Source organism: Agelaius tricolor, unplaced genomic scaffold (genome assembly GCF_023055355.1).
Source record: "Agelaius tricolor isolate 1412-34295 unplaced genomic scaffold, bAgeTri1.0.p SCAF_1, whole genome shotgun sequence".
NCBI classification, from domain to species: domain Eukaryota; kingdom Metazoa; phylum Chordata; class Aves; order Passeriformes; family Icteridae; genus Agelaius; species Agelaius tricolor.
Window position 1 is genome coordinate 113,443,430 of NW_027269261.1, and position 16,284 is coordinate 113,459,713.

Consider the following 16,284-nt stretch of genomic DNA (forward strand, 5'->3'; position numbering starts at 1 on the left):
TTAACTGGTATCGAACATGAAAGCCAATTAATACCTGGTGGCTTTGAGACAATCTGTCTGCTGCAATCACAGCAAGCCCAAATGCTTCAGCCACGAGTGCTGAGGCTGCTGCTGTCACTGAGCACCTCAAAGCAGCCAAGTTCTTGCAGAGTTAGTGGTTTAACAGCTCCCCTGGACTGGCAGCAGGATTTTCAGGACACAGCTTGTTGGTAGGGTTTTGAATAGTCCACATCACAAATGTGATTCCAGGGCCAGGAGGGGAAATTCCCAGAGGAACCATGGATATTGTGGGAACACCCTGCACTCCAGAGGGCACCCAAATAACCCTCACCATGCAGTCCCTCCTGCCTGCCCACAGCACAGGGTGGAGGGAGCCCAAATGTCAGCAGAGAGGGCACATCTGGGAAGGCTGGAGCTCCTTTTGGCTCCCAAATCCTCCAGGCAGGAATCTCCAACACACAGCAGCTATTTTTGGAGGGAACAGGGGCCAAATGTCCTCAGAGCAGCTCAAAAAATGGGCCACAGTGCCAGCACAAGGCTCATGCAGATGAAGGAACTGCTTCCAACACAAGCTGCTGTCTCCCAGCCATCATCCCAAAGATCAGACTGGTTCCAACTCACGGAACTGGTTCCAGCTCACTTCAGGGACCATTTGGAAAATAGATGGTGAGAGGTGCTAATGGATGAGCAATCCACAAACGCCTCTTCTGGCCATTCCCAGTAGTTATTTTGGACAGAAGAGCCAGCCCCAAGCTGTGCCATCTCACTCTCATCTCAGTGCTGGTTCTGATTGCACAAAATTTCCCTGAGGGACAGCAGAGCTCTCTCCCTTTCAGCCTCACACCATCCCAGGCTGGACAGTGTGTGAGTTTTCTATTGCCACCCACTGCACAAAGGCTGCTGGTGGTGGCCAGAGGAAACACCTGATGGAAAAGGGAAGCCATTCCCAGAGGTGGGAGAGCTGCTGGCAAACACAGTTCCACTGTGAACGTGCCACGAGGATGGACACGAAGGCATCAGCCTGGAACAAAGTCATTAAGATGGGCACAAAATTCACAACTCAATTTGGCCTCTGTAGAGAATCCAAAAAAAATACTAAGGAAGCACTAGGATGGCTGTGTTACATTGGAATAAAACAGTATTAGATCAGGCCAATGATCCATTCACTTCAGCCCCTCACTCCTCATTTCCAGCCTCTTTGGTGTAAAATAACCATAAATCATGGGCATGGAACAGTTTATTCAGGACAATTTCCCCCAAACCATTAACAAATAGGAGTTGTAGGAGCCCTTGAAGAATAACAGCTGTCCACCAAAATACCTTTTTTTTTTTAAAGCAATCAATCACAGACATTCTTAATAGTACAGAGTCTGAGCTGTTAAAGAAAAAAAGGGGGAAGGGGAAGGGGAAGGGGAAGGGAAGGGAAGGGAAGGGAAGGGAAGGGGAAGGGGAAGGGGAAGGGGAAGGGGAAGGGGAAGGGGAAGGGGAAGGGAAGGGGAAGGGGAAGGGGAAGGGAAGGGAAAACACACCAAGCACTCAGTTTCACAGCTTCCTGCAGCAGCAACTTCCACAGATGAGTTCTGCAAGTTGCCCAGAGCAGCTGTGGCTGCCTCTGGATCCCTGGAAGTGTCCAAGGCCAGGCTGGACAGGGCTTGGAGCAGCCTGGGATAGTGGGAAGTGTCCCTGCCCATGGCAGGGGAGTGGAATGGGATGAGCTCTGAGGTTCCTTCCCATCCAAATCATTCTGTGATTTTAAGGGATTTCCTTTCCTTTCAAACCCAACACTCCTAATTTAGTCCCTGCTCCCTTCTCCAGCATTACACACATCCACAGGGATGTGGAATGACAGGACTCACACCCAAATCACAGCAGATCCAAAGGAACAACAGTCCCAAAGCCACCACGAGAACAAGAAGTGCCACCTTACCTTCTCCAAGCTGCCTGACATCCCACCACATGCTCCTCTCTGCACCAGGCAGCACAAATCTTTTCAATCCTGGCAGCCAGCAGAGTTGGCAGGGAGGCAGAAATACAAGGATCCTACTGCCAAGGGATAATTCCAGCACAAATCTGCACTTCTGCTATTGTCTCCCCCTTCCTGATGGACACCCTGGTTCTCCAGAACACTCCTTTTGTGGAGCAGCCCTCCCTCTCTTTTATCCAGCATCCTCTCTAACATCTTTGTTCTGTTCCCATTCCACTCATTTCCCAAATTTGTGCCTAGTTTCCTTTTTTTTTTATTTTTAATTGCTCTCAATATGTCACTCTATATTAGTCAACAGCAGATTTATTTAAACGTGTCAATGCTGTTGCTTAGCAGATCTGAGTGTGCTTTACCATTTCAGCCTCCTTCAGAGTCACATGTTCCCCTTCCCAGAGCTCCCCAGCATGTTTGGATCACCAGGAAGTTTGAGGAAAACAAAAATAAATCTGATTCTAAAGGCAGGCCACTGGCCTGCCTGGGAAACCTTCAGGAAAACAAAAAAAAACACCTCCAAAAACAACCAAGAAGAGGAATTCTGCCCCAAAACCCACATGGTTGTATTCCTCTGTTAGGAAGCAGCACCAGGTTCTGGTTTTCTTCCATTTTCTACCTTTTACCCATGAGTTTCAATAGGAGTAATCAAGTAAATGATTATCCAGAGCTTTGGAAAGGGTCTGATACAGAGCCAGTATCAGCTTTCCCCTGCAGCAGCTAATTTTAGGAAATGGCCTTCAACCACTCTATAAAAGTCTGGGAACACCCAGGTGAGAGCATGTTCTGACCTTTGAAATTAGATTTGGGTCTTTGCCGAGGCAGAGAGAGAAGATAACGCGCAGCTAAATCCCCCACAGGAGGTTTCCAGCTCAGGCTTTTGAGCTCCCCACAGTGCTGGTGTTGATTTGGCCACTGCCCCCAGGTTCCAACCTGCACATTCACAGCTGAGTGACTGGAGAGCCCAGAGGCCCCAAGCAGCATCAGCTCCACACATAAACTGTGCCACAGCTGTCCCAAAATGCTGATGGAATCACAGAATCATCAAGGCTGGAAAAGCCCTCTGAGATCACTGAGTCCAACTCACAACCCAGGGCTGCCAAGCCCACCCTAAGCCATGTCCTAAACATGACAAAATTCTTTATGATGTTTCCTTGGTTTTACTGAGCAAAACCAAGGAAACATCACCCTTCTGCAATCCACTGAAGCAGAACAAGCCCAAACTCCCAAGAGCACCCCAAAAACTGCCCTGTGGCCACAAGCAGATGCCAAGTCTGCACATCCACCAAGGGCTCTGACTGTGAGATCATCTCCACGGCTTGGCTCCACTCCGGGTGCATTTCCCACGTTGCCCCTAAGCCAACCTCATCTTCTGCCCCAAAACCTCCAGTTCAACCACCACCCTGCATCCCTCCCATCCAGGCTGGTTTAGAATCCCAGAATCCCAGAGTGGTTTGGGTTGGAAAAGACCTTAAGGCTCATCTCCTTCCAGCAGGGATGCCACTCACTAGATCAGGTTGCTCAGGGCCCCATCCAACCTGGCCTAGGGGGAATTAAATCCCAGGAACTGATGCCATCAACACCATCTCCAGCAGCTGCTAATTCCACACTCAGAGTGCAGATCACATCCGAGAAATGAGGTTCACAACCTTGGGAACTGATACCACAACCTGAGACAGCCCAGCTGAAGACAAATCCCACAGCAGGACCTGCCAGAACGGCTGCTGATGGGTTTCCAAAAATAACCCAGTCCCCTTTCCACGGTGCCTGATGTCCATTTACTTACAGCCACCTAAAAATAGCCCTTCCCGTTTGGATCGATGACGGGAGCAGACAGAAGTGAAAGGAGCTCATCACTCCACAAACACGGGGCTAAAGGAGATAAAATACTTTGGAAATGCAGCACAGGGAACAATCCCACTCTGGCCTCGAGACAGCCAGCTGGATGGGCTTAATGATTCTTCTCCAGCACCAGCTGTGATTGAATTTATTTCCATTTGGTGTGATTAAAAAGAAAGAGACAGATAAAAGGGAGAACAAAAAGTCCAAGATTTCAAAAGACGCTAAAAATAAAATAGTTTGTGCGCTCTTGGCACCCTACCTTGACAATTTTTATATGTGTCAAGCTCAATAACCCAAAAGGAAGGCACGAGTCATTTATAGGTGGGGAAACAAAGGCATGGAAATGTTAAAATACCAATTCAATCATCAATAAAATCAACAGCAGGAACAGGTTTAAAGGGCAGGTGTTCCTGAGGCACCTGCCTATATCCATGCCCTAAAATCTTTGTGTATTTCCTCTTCCTGGAGCCATTTTAAGAGTTTCCATTGCCTGGCAAGCGCAGATCAATGCTGAGGAGTTCAGTGGCTCCTCACCACGAGCTCCAGCCCATTTAGCTGATCAAAGGCTTTGCTCACACCTCGCGGGGAAAAGGCACTTCCTCAAAATTCCAATGTACAAGTTTAGCAGCAGGAGGCCTGAAATTAATCCCTTTATTTAAACATTAACAACTTTTAAGCGTCTCTAAGCAATTGCGAAGGTTTTATTAGAGAAGGCAATGAAAGCTCACGAGCAGCCAAGCCAAGAGGAAGCCAAGGTTACCTGCACTCACTTTCTGAGCATTAACTTTGACAGCACAAACTCGCCCTGCAGAGGGGTTGTACCTGGAGTAAAGAGGACAGCAACACCTTGCTGCCAGCTGAAGCCTGTGGGCAGGGATGAATGCAGCAAATCCTCCTGGAATCCATGCCCATGGCCATGAAGGGTAAGGAGATGTGCTGTGGGCAAACTGAACCTCATTGATTTGTCTTCTGAAACCATCCCTGGCAGATGCTGATTACCCTGACAGCAGCAAGGTTTCTGATGTAGCCTCCTGTGTGGATATTCAGCTTACTGAATATTCTCCTGTGTGGATATTCAGTAGGAAAACCAATGATGGGAAGAGGAGCCTGGAGAGCTGGTGGACCCTCCAGCCCAGCACAGTCAAACCTGAACTGGACAAAGCCTTGAGCAATCTCATCTACCTCTGCCACAAGCAGGACATTGAATTAGGGACTTCCAGAGATCCCTTCCAAACTTGTTTGTTTTACAATTCACAGAAATGCCAGAGAGAGGGTGGAAGCCTTTCCTGCAGACATCTGAACTAGATAAAGCTGTAATGGATAATAAAAATAACTCTTAGTGAGTTTTTCACTGGATGTATGAGCTGGTGGCAGAGGAGCCTCCCAGCACACTGTGCTTCCCTCTCTTTAACGTTTATCTCTGGACACAGGAATCCATCTCTTCAGTTAAGACACTTTCACCACTTTCACACTAAAATTCAATGTGTTTTAGTGGTATTGTAGGACTTAATACTTGTAGGAGGTATAAAACATTCATGAGAGCAACACTGTGAGATTAAATGGGTTGGGCTGGCATTAGAAGACATTTAAGGGACAGCCTTTTAAGGACCAGCTCTCTGCTCAACCACTACACAATCATTTCCACAGATCCTTCCATGTATCCAACATGCAGGGAAAAGGTGTGCACATCCCACCCTGGATCCTGCCTGGTTGCTGTAGTGGAAGGAAAAAAAAGCATGGATTAGATGATGTCTGAATTGCAGATGTCACCAGGTTTGGCCTTTTTCTTAATGCCTCCCTGTTACTGGAAAGTAACTATTGAGTTTCACCAAAGTCAAAAGCTCCTCTCAGGCTCATTTCCCTTTCAGCTGCTCCAACTGTCTTGCCAAAATCCATAGAAGACAAAATCTATAGTTCCTAGGATTCACATTTTGGAATGGCTCCAAATGCAGAGCAAAGGTTTCACCCTTAAGACACTCTAGCAAGGCACACAGCTATCTGCCTGACTTTGCTGGTCCTGATCCAAATGGAAAAAAAAAAAATCCCAAAAAGCACAAGTCAGTTTTTTTGCTGACCAGGATTACCTGGATTAGTATCAGCATCCTTCAAGGACATGGTCTAACACACCCGAGTGGAAATCACCAGTGCTGGATGCAGCTCCCTTAAATCCTCTAAGCCTCTGCTTCTCTGCTGGAACAGCTAACTGCTGATAAACTCATTTTCAGACTATTTTCATAAAACTGAAGGTCAGCAAATGATTTGCTAATGAAATCTGTCACATCATTCTCAGCCTGATGCGTAACTCAAGCCAGCTCCACCGAGCAGAGCGGCAGGCAGGGTCAGCTGCCTGCTCTGAGGTGTGGCAGGGCTGTGGGGTCACCAGGCCTCGGTGACAGATTCCTCAGAGCCACATCTTACAGCAAGCTGTGCTCTGCAGCCTCTCCAAGCCCTGCACCCACCTCTGCAGAGTCTGTCCGTGTTCAGTGACACGTTCTGGCTTTGGTGCATCCCTTGGCTCTGCACAATCTGTCCCCATGCAGCAGCTCAGAAGTCACCCCTTGCCCAGGGTGGCTTTGCAGATGAAGGATGAGACCTTGCACTCATCAGCTCCCAGCATCTAAAATGATCCTGACTCTTTTCAAAGTCACTCTGAAGAAACTCAACAGTTCTGCCCCCAAAAAAGTCTCCAGTCTTGGGAGGTTGTTCTGCTTCCAACCAGAGGAGGGCAACCACACACGTTGACAACAGGCAGCATCCTTCTGCCTGATACACAAAAATGCACTTTATTCCCATTCCCAACCACCAGAAGAGTCGTTTCATCTTTCCCATTCTGCCTTATGTCTATTCCCTTCTTTGTGTATTCCCCATACAGAATCACAGAATTACAGAAAGGTTTGGGTTGGAAGGGACCTTAAAACTCATCCAGTGCCACCCCCTGCCATAGGCAGGGACACCTTCCACTATCCCAGGTTGCTCCAAGCCCCATCCAGTCTGGCCTTGGACACTTCCAGGGATCCAGGAGCAGCCACAGCTTCTCTGGGCAACCTGTGCCAGGGCCTCCCCACCATTTGAGTAAATAATTTCTTCCTAAAATCTAACCTAACTCTGCCCTCTGTCAGTTTAAAGTAGCAGAGTATATTCCTGTGCTAAACAGAACCTGAATTTCTCATTCCTCCTGCTCAGCAGCAGTTCTGCTGGCTGGACCCAGAAGCCATCAAGCTTGTCCAAACTGTGTGTGCCACTGACTTAAGGAGAATTCATCATTCCCAGCTGGGAACTTGGGCACTGGCAGCAAGGAAATGTCTGTGACATGGCTATAAACAGCAAAGGGACTGGGGACATTTTCTCCCTCTCGTGTTCTCCTGCCTGCCCTGCTCACACAAACCCTTCAGAGCCTGCATCAGGCTGCTCTGAGGCTCTCCTGCCAATTTTGAATCATGAGATGGAGGTTAAAGGGTCTGTTCAGGAGAGCAAAACAATCTTAACTTTTATATCTTGAGGGAGAATATCCTGCAAGTAACACCATTTCTCAGCATTTAGCTGGGAAACCCAGGGAAAGGCAGGAGTTTGTGAGAGAGGCCCCAAACCCTCAGCTCTTCACCCTCTCCCTGTGGACACTTCAACAGCACAAGGCACTGGAGGTACAGGGTGAGACACAGGGATTCACTCAGCACACAAAATGGGACTTCAGCAGCCCCATCAACTCTGATTTTTAAGGATACTCACTTCTCAGTCATCATTGTGCTCTGTGGTAAAAGCCACTTTACAAGCTCAGCTGATCTGGGATGCTGTTGCATCATCACCTGATGTTGATAAACAATTATTGAAGAGAAAAAATAAAAAAAAAGAGGCAAACAAATCCTTCTCCTCTGGCCTGGGGTGGTTTTTTTTATCAGTACCATTATCAGGCACTGATAAAAGGGGAAGAAGGAGCTCTGTGTTTTTGCTATGGGCTGCTGTGGTCCTGTTTTGGGTGTGTTCTCTGGCCCAAATCCAGGGGTGTAAGCCAGCTTACACCCAGAATTTTCATATTCTTGAGCTTTCTCACCTGCCCAAACACCCAGGCCACATCTGACTTGCCTTGGAGGTTTCATTCCTGGTTTTGCCAACTTGTGGATCAATGGCAGCTGGCTGAGGCCACCACTGGTGGACGAGTGAACAGAGCAGCTCCTCATGTCCCAAACCTGAGCTGTGCTGTTCCCATCTGGGAGCATTTAAAAAATCCCACTTTTACACCACTCCATGGCGTTCAGGAACAAATAAATCCCACCAACCTGGGGAGGGTTTTTACTCCAGCATGCATAAAGGAGAAGTTGAAGTGACAGGGAACTTCCCTGCCTGCCTTTTGTGGGGACAACAGAAACCAGCAGAGCAGAAAGACATCCAAAACATCCCTTTTCAAAGCAGCAACAGATCTTTGTGTCAAAGGAGAGATTTCACCAGGATGGGCATGGCTGGATTCATGGCAAAACAATCAAGCACAAGCAAGAGACACACGACCATTTCTCTTTCCTGAGAGTGGAAAAGCTTTCAGGAGATTTATAAAATTAAAGCTGCTGCTGTTGAACATCTCAAAGGGAAAGGGAGGGAGAGGAAGTGTTTCCCCCATGCAGCTCTCCAGCAGCAGCTTCTGATTGTACTCAGTGGGAAACAAGGAGCACTCTCAGCACTTTCCCTCCCATGGAGCTCCAGGCAGAGGGGAAGCTCAGCAGTTTGCAGGATTTGGGTCCCTCCTTTTGTTCCCCTTCCCTCTCTGCCTCCCCATCTTCCCCTTGGATGGAAAGACTGAGGAGAACAGAGAAATTAAGGAATTGGAAGCCTCACTAGCAGCTACTCTGAATGCAGGCACATGAAGCAGCAGGATTCTGATGGTGACATTTGGACCACAAATGAAGTCCCCAAGAGTAATAAACAATCAGGTAAAGAAATCTGGAAAGAAATTACCCAGCACATCTCATCTTCCTGGCCCCCATGAGATCCATATAAAATGTGTTAATGCATCTGATTATGATCTAAATTATGTACAGAGGCTCCTGCCAAGCACTCTGTGAAGTTTCTTTATTGTTAAGTTGGAAGCTGTTTAAGAACGGTCCAGTCATCATGTTTCAAATTAGATTTGGGGGGAAAAAAAACATATTCCTACTTTATTGCTGGCTCAGAACATGGGAGAAGGTCAGGATGTGGCGTTTCTCTGCTGAAGGAAGAGCAGGAAAGGTCAGGAGAGAACAGCAGAAGAGCCACTCTGTTCCCTGTCCTTTCCTGTCACCTGAGCTCTGTGCCTTTACTGTAGCCACACATGCCAGAGAATCACTGCACTTTCAGCTTTCTACACATTTTTTGTTCCTGGAAGTAGGATAAAACACCAAGGTGTTCCCATGCACACTCCTCACAGACCCAAAAACTTTGAAGGAAAGGATTTCTGGAAGAGTTCTGCTGAGAAAACACCATGTGAGATTTCCCTCACACCTCTGAGGGCTCCCTGAGCTGTCACTTATGCTGCCAGTCCTTTGTGCTGCTGTAAAAAAGCTGGTTCTCTCTCCACTCCAGGACTGGAGCTTTGTAAAAAACAGAGATACACCACTGCCAGGTGTAAATTCAAATTTGGGAGAGCACCCATAGCTTGAACTGCAAGCCTGACAACTTCAAGAGTGCTGAAAACTCCACCAGCCCAACCTGTGCTTTGGGGCTGCTCTTCTGCTGCTGTCTGGCCAAGATTTTGCTCTGTGGATCAGCATCTCCTTCCCCTGCAGGGCTGGATTTCCAAGTCAGAGCCAAGGTCACCTTGCTCAGAGGAGCTGGATTTTAAAAGCAGGGTCCCTACAGTTATTAAAAGTCTTCCATCCATTATCTCTGCACTTCCAAGCTCACAGCTGCAGCCACAACTGCATAAATCTGGACTAAGCAGGGCCCTGTAGAAGTGGAATAGGATATAAATAGTTCTTACAGGTTTGTTTTGTTCTATATATGTATATAAATCATACAAACACATATATATATTTGCCAGATATGTCTGCACCTCATTGAATCATGGAATGATTATAGCTGGAAAGGACTTTAAAGCTCATCCCATTCCACCCCTGCCATGGGCAGGGACACCTTCCACAATCCCAGGTTGCTCCAAACCCTGTCCAACCTGGCCTTGGACACTCCCAGAAATCCAGAGGCAGTCACAGCTTCTCTGAGAATTCCATTCACCTCATCAGCATTCTTAGAGTAAAGAATTTCTTCCTAAAATGTCATCTAACCCTGCAGATCTGCAGGAAGTCAGGGATAAGAACTTCCATTTCTAGCCACCGTGGTAATGTAGTGGTTTAAACACCCAAAAAATGCTTTAATGTAGGATCACAGGCTGGATCCCAGCCAGGCAGCAGCACTGCTTTTAAAGGAGTATTTATCTCCATAAAACACTTCCTAAACAACGTGCTCAGTGCTTGAAAATAAAGCCTTGCTAAACAACCAGATTTTTAACCTGGAATTCTGTATGTTGGCACTCTCTGCTGCTCCAGGTAAGTCTGATTCCCTTACACAGCATGGTGATTTTCTTTTCAAGAAGAAAAGGAATTTTCTCTTTCAGTTTAACTTTGAGGCAAGATGGAAGACCACAGCCTGGCCTCAAAGCTGTGAGATCTTTTGAACTCCAAGTCAGCAGGCTCTCACAGGAGCTGAGCTCGAGGGCTGCTCTGGAATAAATCAAAAAGGATTTACTCTTGCACTTGAACAAGGCAGGAAAGAAAAACTCCACAGATGCACAGATATGGGGTTGGGGGTGGGGAGACAGCTAACAGGTTTTTTTAAAAAGTAATAAAAAAGGCAACTAAAGAATGCCATGATGGTTTGATAGTCACAGTCCCATAAGCTGAACACCACCCTGCATGGTTGGATTTCCTGCAGGAAATCACAGGCACAGTTGCTAAGCCTGCTGGAAGCAGCTCAGCCCAAGAATACACAGAGCAGATGCTCCAAGCACGGCTCCCAAGGACACAGTGCTCCTGCAGAAATCCTCTGACAGGGACTCAAAGCAGGGGCTTGGACTGGCCACGTGTGTGTGTGTGTCACTGGAGCTGCAGCTGTGATCTCTTCACAGAGGAGCAGAGTTCATGGCCACAAGGGACCTTGAGAGCACCTCGTGTGCTTTGTGCTGAACCACAGCCCATCACACCTCATCCAAGTTTTCCTGAGAGCAGGAATCAGATTTAGCAGCCAGATTCTGACTGGAGTGACGCTGGTGGCTCCCAGTCACAATCCACGTGCTGCTTCCACTCCAGAACTTGGGCTGACAGAGCAGCTTTGTGCAGGATGCCACTGCCCCGTGGTGTCCTTGTGTCCCTGTGCCAGGAAATGCCACTCCCTGACTCCTTTGCTTCACTCCTGACACCTTTGCTGGAGCCCAAACTCAGCAGCAATTCTGACAATACTCCAGAGCCTGAGTTTGCCTGAAGGAGCTCAGCACAGGGCACAAAATCTCATCTCATCCTCTGGCTTCCTTACAGGAGTGAGAAGAAAACTGGGGAAGGAGAAATGTGCTGCTGGCAGCAATTCCAGCCTCTGCAGTGAGGTTGGAAGGCTCCCAGAGAACCACACACCCCACCAGAGCTGTGATCAGCACCCATGGACTAATCCTCACACCTTGATTACAAAGAGTTTGGGGACAAGAATCTGCCCAGAGAATGATGCTAAAGAAGAAAAATGTTCAGAGCCCAACTTCTCCCTGAGCTGTGTGCAGGGATTTGGATCCCAAGGCTCCCAGACACTGAGCTCAGGCCATTAGTGACATTCAACACTGCTTTTAAAATCAGAATTGAAAAGTGCTGAAACCAGAGTATTGTGAAATGCTGCTTCTTCGCCTGCAACTGCTGCCAAATGAATTTGGCTAAAACTTTCAGCAATTAATGGATGATTAAATGAAAGAGCTGATGGCCAAAAAATATGTAAGGAGCTTGATTAAAGCTCTGGGGGTGGCACTGTGCTGGTCCTGCCCTATTTTTACAAGCTTTTCTCATCTCAACATTATTTCAACTGGACTATGGGGAGGAGGAGAGTGTTTTTAGAAGGGTGTGAGACGTTTTGGTGAATTATGTGAAAATCCAGCAAGGGAAGAAGCAACTTAACCCCAGGCATGGGGCAGCCTGACACTGCAGAGCTCCTTTGTGCTTTACCTGCTGTCCCTCAGCTCCTTGGCTCAGACCTGTCCCACATCCCACATCGACTCCTTCTCCACCTCTCTTCTTTCTCCCAGTGCTGATCTCAAGGGTTTCCCTCCTGTTTAACAGAGAAACACAGACAAAACCACATGGACTCATGAGATAAGTTCTGCATGGCCTCGAGGCATCGTGCGAGAGAGGCACTCTGACACAAACATTCCTTCTGGACCTCTCCAAACAGGGATTGAGCAACCTGGGGGAGTGGAAGGTGGCCCTGCCCATGGCAGGGTGTGGAACAAGATGAGCTTTAAGGTTCCTTGCCTCCCAAACCATTCTGGCATTCTGTGATTTATGACGTGGTCTTAAGCCTGGAAGCTCCCACAGGTTTGACAATTTGGGCTGCTGGAGAGTAAGGGAGGCTGAAGGGGGAATCAGGCAGAAATGAGACCACCTGGAGAAGGGATATTGCAAATCTAAAAGGGATCAGATGTAGGTCATCAGCTCCCTGCTCCATCAGCTCTGAGCCCCTTCCAGGCATTCTCAACTTCCTCACTTCACCCAAAATTCTTCCAGTACAACACCTGATAATTGACAGCTCTCAGGTTACATCCATGGGATCATTTCCCACAAAAATATTAAATAAAGTCATTATCTCCATTGTTCCATAAGTGCCAAGGTCCAAGAGGATCATTGCAAGCCACCCAGGCCGACCTGTTCCATGACACACCACGAGTTCCACCCACCAAGTCCAGCCTCAAGCCCAGCAATTCCCACCAATTCTTCATCCAGTTTCTGCCCTAGCTCAAATCCTCTCTCAGCCACACCTCTGCTGCAAACAACCCCTCTGATCTAAGCAGACAAACAGACAAAAAAATTAAAAACAAAATACCTTTTGTTAAGAAAATCCCAAGGCTCCAGGATTATCCTCCTCGGGTGAAGTCAGTGGCATTTCCCTTTGTTTTAAAACAAAAAGGATCATCCACATCCTGCCTTCATCCTCCCACACAGCCTCTGGGACAGCAGAGCATCCCAACCTCCCTCTCCCCACCCTGACTCTCACTAATGTGTTCCATACTCGCAGCCTCTCCTCAGCCCCAGCTCCCAGCAGGGACTCAGGGCTGGTCCTTGGATGCTGCTGCTGCTGCTTTATAAAGGCTGCTTCCAACCCCTTCCATCCCTTTCAATTCCATCCCTTTCACTTCAGCTGGCAAAACACTTCCTGAGTGCCCACATCTTTGGGATACAAAGGAGGAAACACTTGGTGATGGGAGCTGGTCCCTCCTGGCAGGCTGCAGGTCCTGGCACGGTTCCATCAGCTACAAAATGTTTGCAGAAACAAGAACAGCCAGGACCCTTCTACAGAACCCTCCTTCCTTCCCTGATTGCAAAGTTCCTCCCAGGGATCTCCAGGAGAGTGAAGATGTTTCTCAACAGCCACAGCTGAGGGTTTCATCTCAAGGTGACCTGTGAAATATCCACTCCAAACCTCACCCATGCTGCAGCATCTGCGCAGCCCTCGCTGCCTCTCCCAGCTCTGGAGATGTTTCATGGCAAGCTTGGAATGCTTACAAAATAAAAATCTGCCATTTTTGTAATTCAAAGCCACCAAGTATTGTCCCTGAAACTCTGGTCACCTGGGGCAAAGGAGAATCAGAGCAGGTGGCAATGGGATGGCAAAATCCATCAGGCAAACAAACCACACTCCGGAGAGTCCCAGAATTGTCTGGGTTAAAAGGAACCCTGGAGATGTTTCATGGAATCTTGGAATCTTGGAATGCTGGCAGTTTACAAAATAAAAATCTGTCTTTTTTTTAATTCAAAGCCACCAATTGTTGTCCCTGAAACTCTGGTCACGTGGGGCAAAGGAGAATCAGAGCAGGTGGCAATGGGATGGCAAAATCCATCAGGCAAACAAACCACACTCCTGAGAGTCCCAGAACTGTCTGGGTTAAAAGGAATCCTGGAGATGTTTCATGGCAAGCTTGGAATGCTGACAGCTTATAAAATAAAAATCTGCCTTTTTTTTAAATTCAAAGCCACCAATTGTTGTCCCTGAAACTCTGGCCACTTTGGGCAAAGGAGCCAAGGAATCAGAGTATGTGGCAATGGGATGCCCAAATCCCAAACAAACCACTCTCCTGAGAGTACCAAAATCGTCTGGGTCAAAAGGAATCTCAAATATCATCTCATTCAACCCCCTGCCATCAGCAGGGACACCTTCCACTAGAAGAGAGCTTAAGAGTGTTTTTAAAAAAGCCTAATTTTAATGTAAGCTCTGGAAAGCATCAGATTCTTCATAGAATAAATGCCACTTTATGGTTAAAGTCAAGGCCCTTGTCTAATAAACACTATATAATCAATATGATGTAAAAATTCCAGTGTATATTAATATTTTATTCTGATCACTGTCATTAAAGCAGTAACAGCACCCCAGCAGAGGCTCACCCCCCAAAAAAAGTGTGATTTCTCTCTGCTCTCCACCAGAGAAAAGGTGGCAAGTCTCTGTTCTAACTTCATTTTATATTTTAATAGTTTTTACAAGCCAGCTATGCTAAAGGGCTGCACCAGTAATTTAAACTGCAGTTGTCAGCAGAAGTGAAGGACATTGAGGGATACATTTTATTCCAGCTCTTTTATTGCCTGGCTCCTTGGAGTGATTCAAGCAGCTTAAGGATTTTAGAGGCACTGCCACAACAGTTCCTGGCCCATCACAAGCTGCTATTTGAGCAAAAAAAAAAAAAAAAAGTCCCCAAAAAATCAAAAAATTCCAACTTTAAAAGAACTGGCTGGACCAGCAGAAGCTGTTCAAGACTCAGCAACTCCAGGCACTTTCTGCAATGTTATTCCCACTTGGCAGAAGGGGAGGGGGATCCATAAAACAATAAAACACGGGGGAAATGCTGATTTCTGCAGTTCTGCCAAACCCCAGGAATACACAGAAACTCTTCCCACCATCAGGAGCCAGCAGTGCTCTGTCACTTCTGCTGGGACACAGCAAGGCAGGTGACAAACTGGAGCACAAGGAGGCTGGCACAGACCCAGTCCAGGAAAGCCTCCAGAAGTGCTGGCCAGAGGAGAAATGTTTGGAAGATTCCTGTCCCAGCAGCACCCCAGGGTTCTGCTGGACTCCTCCCTATGGATGATCAAAATAAAATTAATTCCTTGAACTCAGGGACCAGCCTCACCACCCCAGGCTGGTGGGAAATGTTGGTTTTCATCCCCATTGATTGTTTTGCCATGAATCCAGCCATGCCCATCCTTGTGAAATCTCTCCTTTGACACAAAGATCTGTTGCTGCTTTGAAAAGGGATGTTTTGGATGTCTTTCTGCTCTGCTGGTTTGTGTTGTCCCCACAAAAGCTGGGAAGGGAAGTTCCCTGTCACTTCAACTTCTCCTTTATACATGCTGGAGTAAAACCCTCCCCAGGTTGGTGGGATTTATTTGTTACTGAATGCCATGGAGTGCTGTAAAAGTGGGATTTTTTAAATGCTCCCAGATGGGAGCACAGCTCAGGTTTGGGACATGAGGGGCTGCTCTGTTCACTCACTCGTTCAGTGGTGGCCTCAGTCAGCTGCCCTGGACACTGCAGGGCTGGAGGGGAGGAACACAGAGATGCTGAGATGTCTGCTGGCTGCTTGCCTGGCACTCCATTCCACATCCCATTAGGGACACTATCCCAGGAAAACAGGGAAATGTTACTGTCTCAGTTTGGAAAGACAGGAGTCCGCAAAGGAAGGCAGGAGCCTCCCTTGAAATGGAGAATGTAAACCCTCTGAATTGCTATAAATTTTAAACTAAGGGGCTCTCAGGCAAAAATATGGGAGCAGGAAATAACAGCTCTTTCATAGGGCAGAAAAATAAAAGGATAAAATAAACAATGCAGTAAACTAAAACAACACTGCCAGAGTCAGAACCCAACCTGACACCCTGTGGGTCAGGGTGTTGGTAGCAGTCCCATTGGAAATGTGGCTGCAGCCCTCCTGCAGTGTCAGGTGTGGCTCTGCTGGAGCAGGGATCCTGTAGAAAAGGGGGCAGTTGTCACAGACATCTTTTATGAAAAACCCTTTCCTTAGGATTTTTCCTCCTGAGAAGCTGAGAGGCCTCAGGGACAAAATGTAACCAATGGTTATCTGCTGCTGTGGAATGCAACAGGTGCATCTGTGATTGGTCTCATGGGGTTGTTTCTAATTAATGGCCAATCACAGTCAGCTGGCTCAGACTCTCTGTCCGAGACAGAAGCCTTTGTTATTCATTCTTTCTTTTTCTATTCTTAGCCAGCCTTCTGATGAAATCTTGCTTCTATTCTTTTAGTATAGTTTTAATATA

The 16,284-nt window shown here is 47.4% G+C and overlaps 1 protein-coding gene across 12 annotated transcripts in view; it reads right to left on the reverse strand.

Annotated features, from left to right (window-relative positions):
- EXTL3 (exostosin like glycosyltransferase 3) overlaps nucleotides 1-16,284 on the reverse strand; it is a 148,901-nt gene that overhangs the window by 41,795 nt on the left and 90,822 nt on the right. For 7 of the 12 annotated variants that reach the window (XM_071447845.1, XM_071447852.1, XM_071447860.1 and 4 more), the window contains one exon: nucleotides 11,974-12,076. The exons of 3 other annotated variants lie outside the window; for them this stretch is intronic. The gene's annotated coding sequence lies outside the window, so the exon portion shown is untranslated. Of the gene's footprint in view, nucleotides 1-1,927; nucleotides 2,324-11,973; nucleotides 12,077-12,847; nucleotides 13,011-16,284 lie in introns of those variants that run through there. 2 more of the 12 variants (XM_071447888.1, XM_071447904.1) reach the window with 2 other exon arrangements.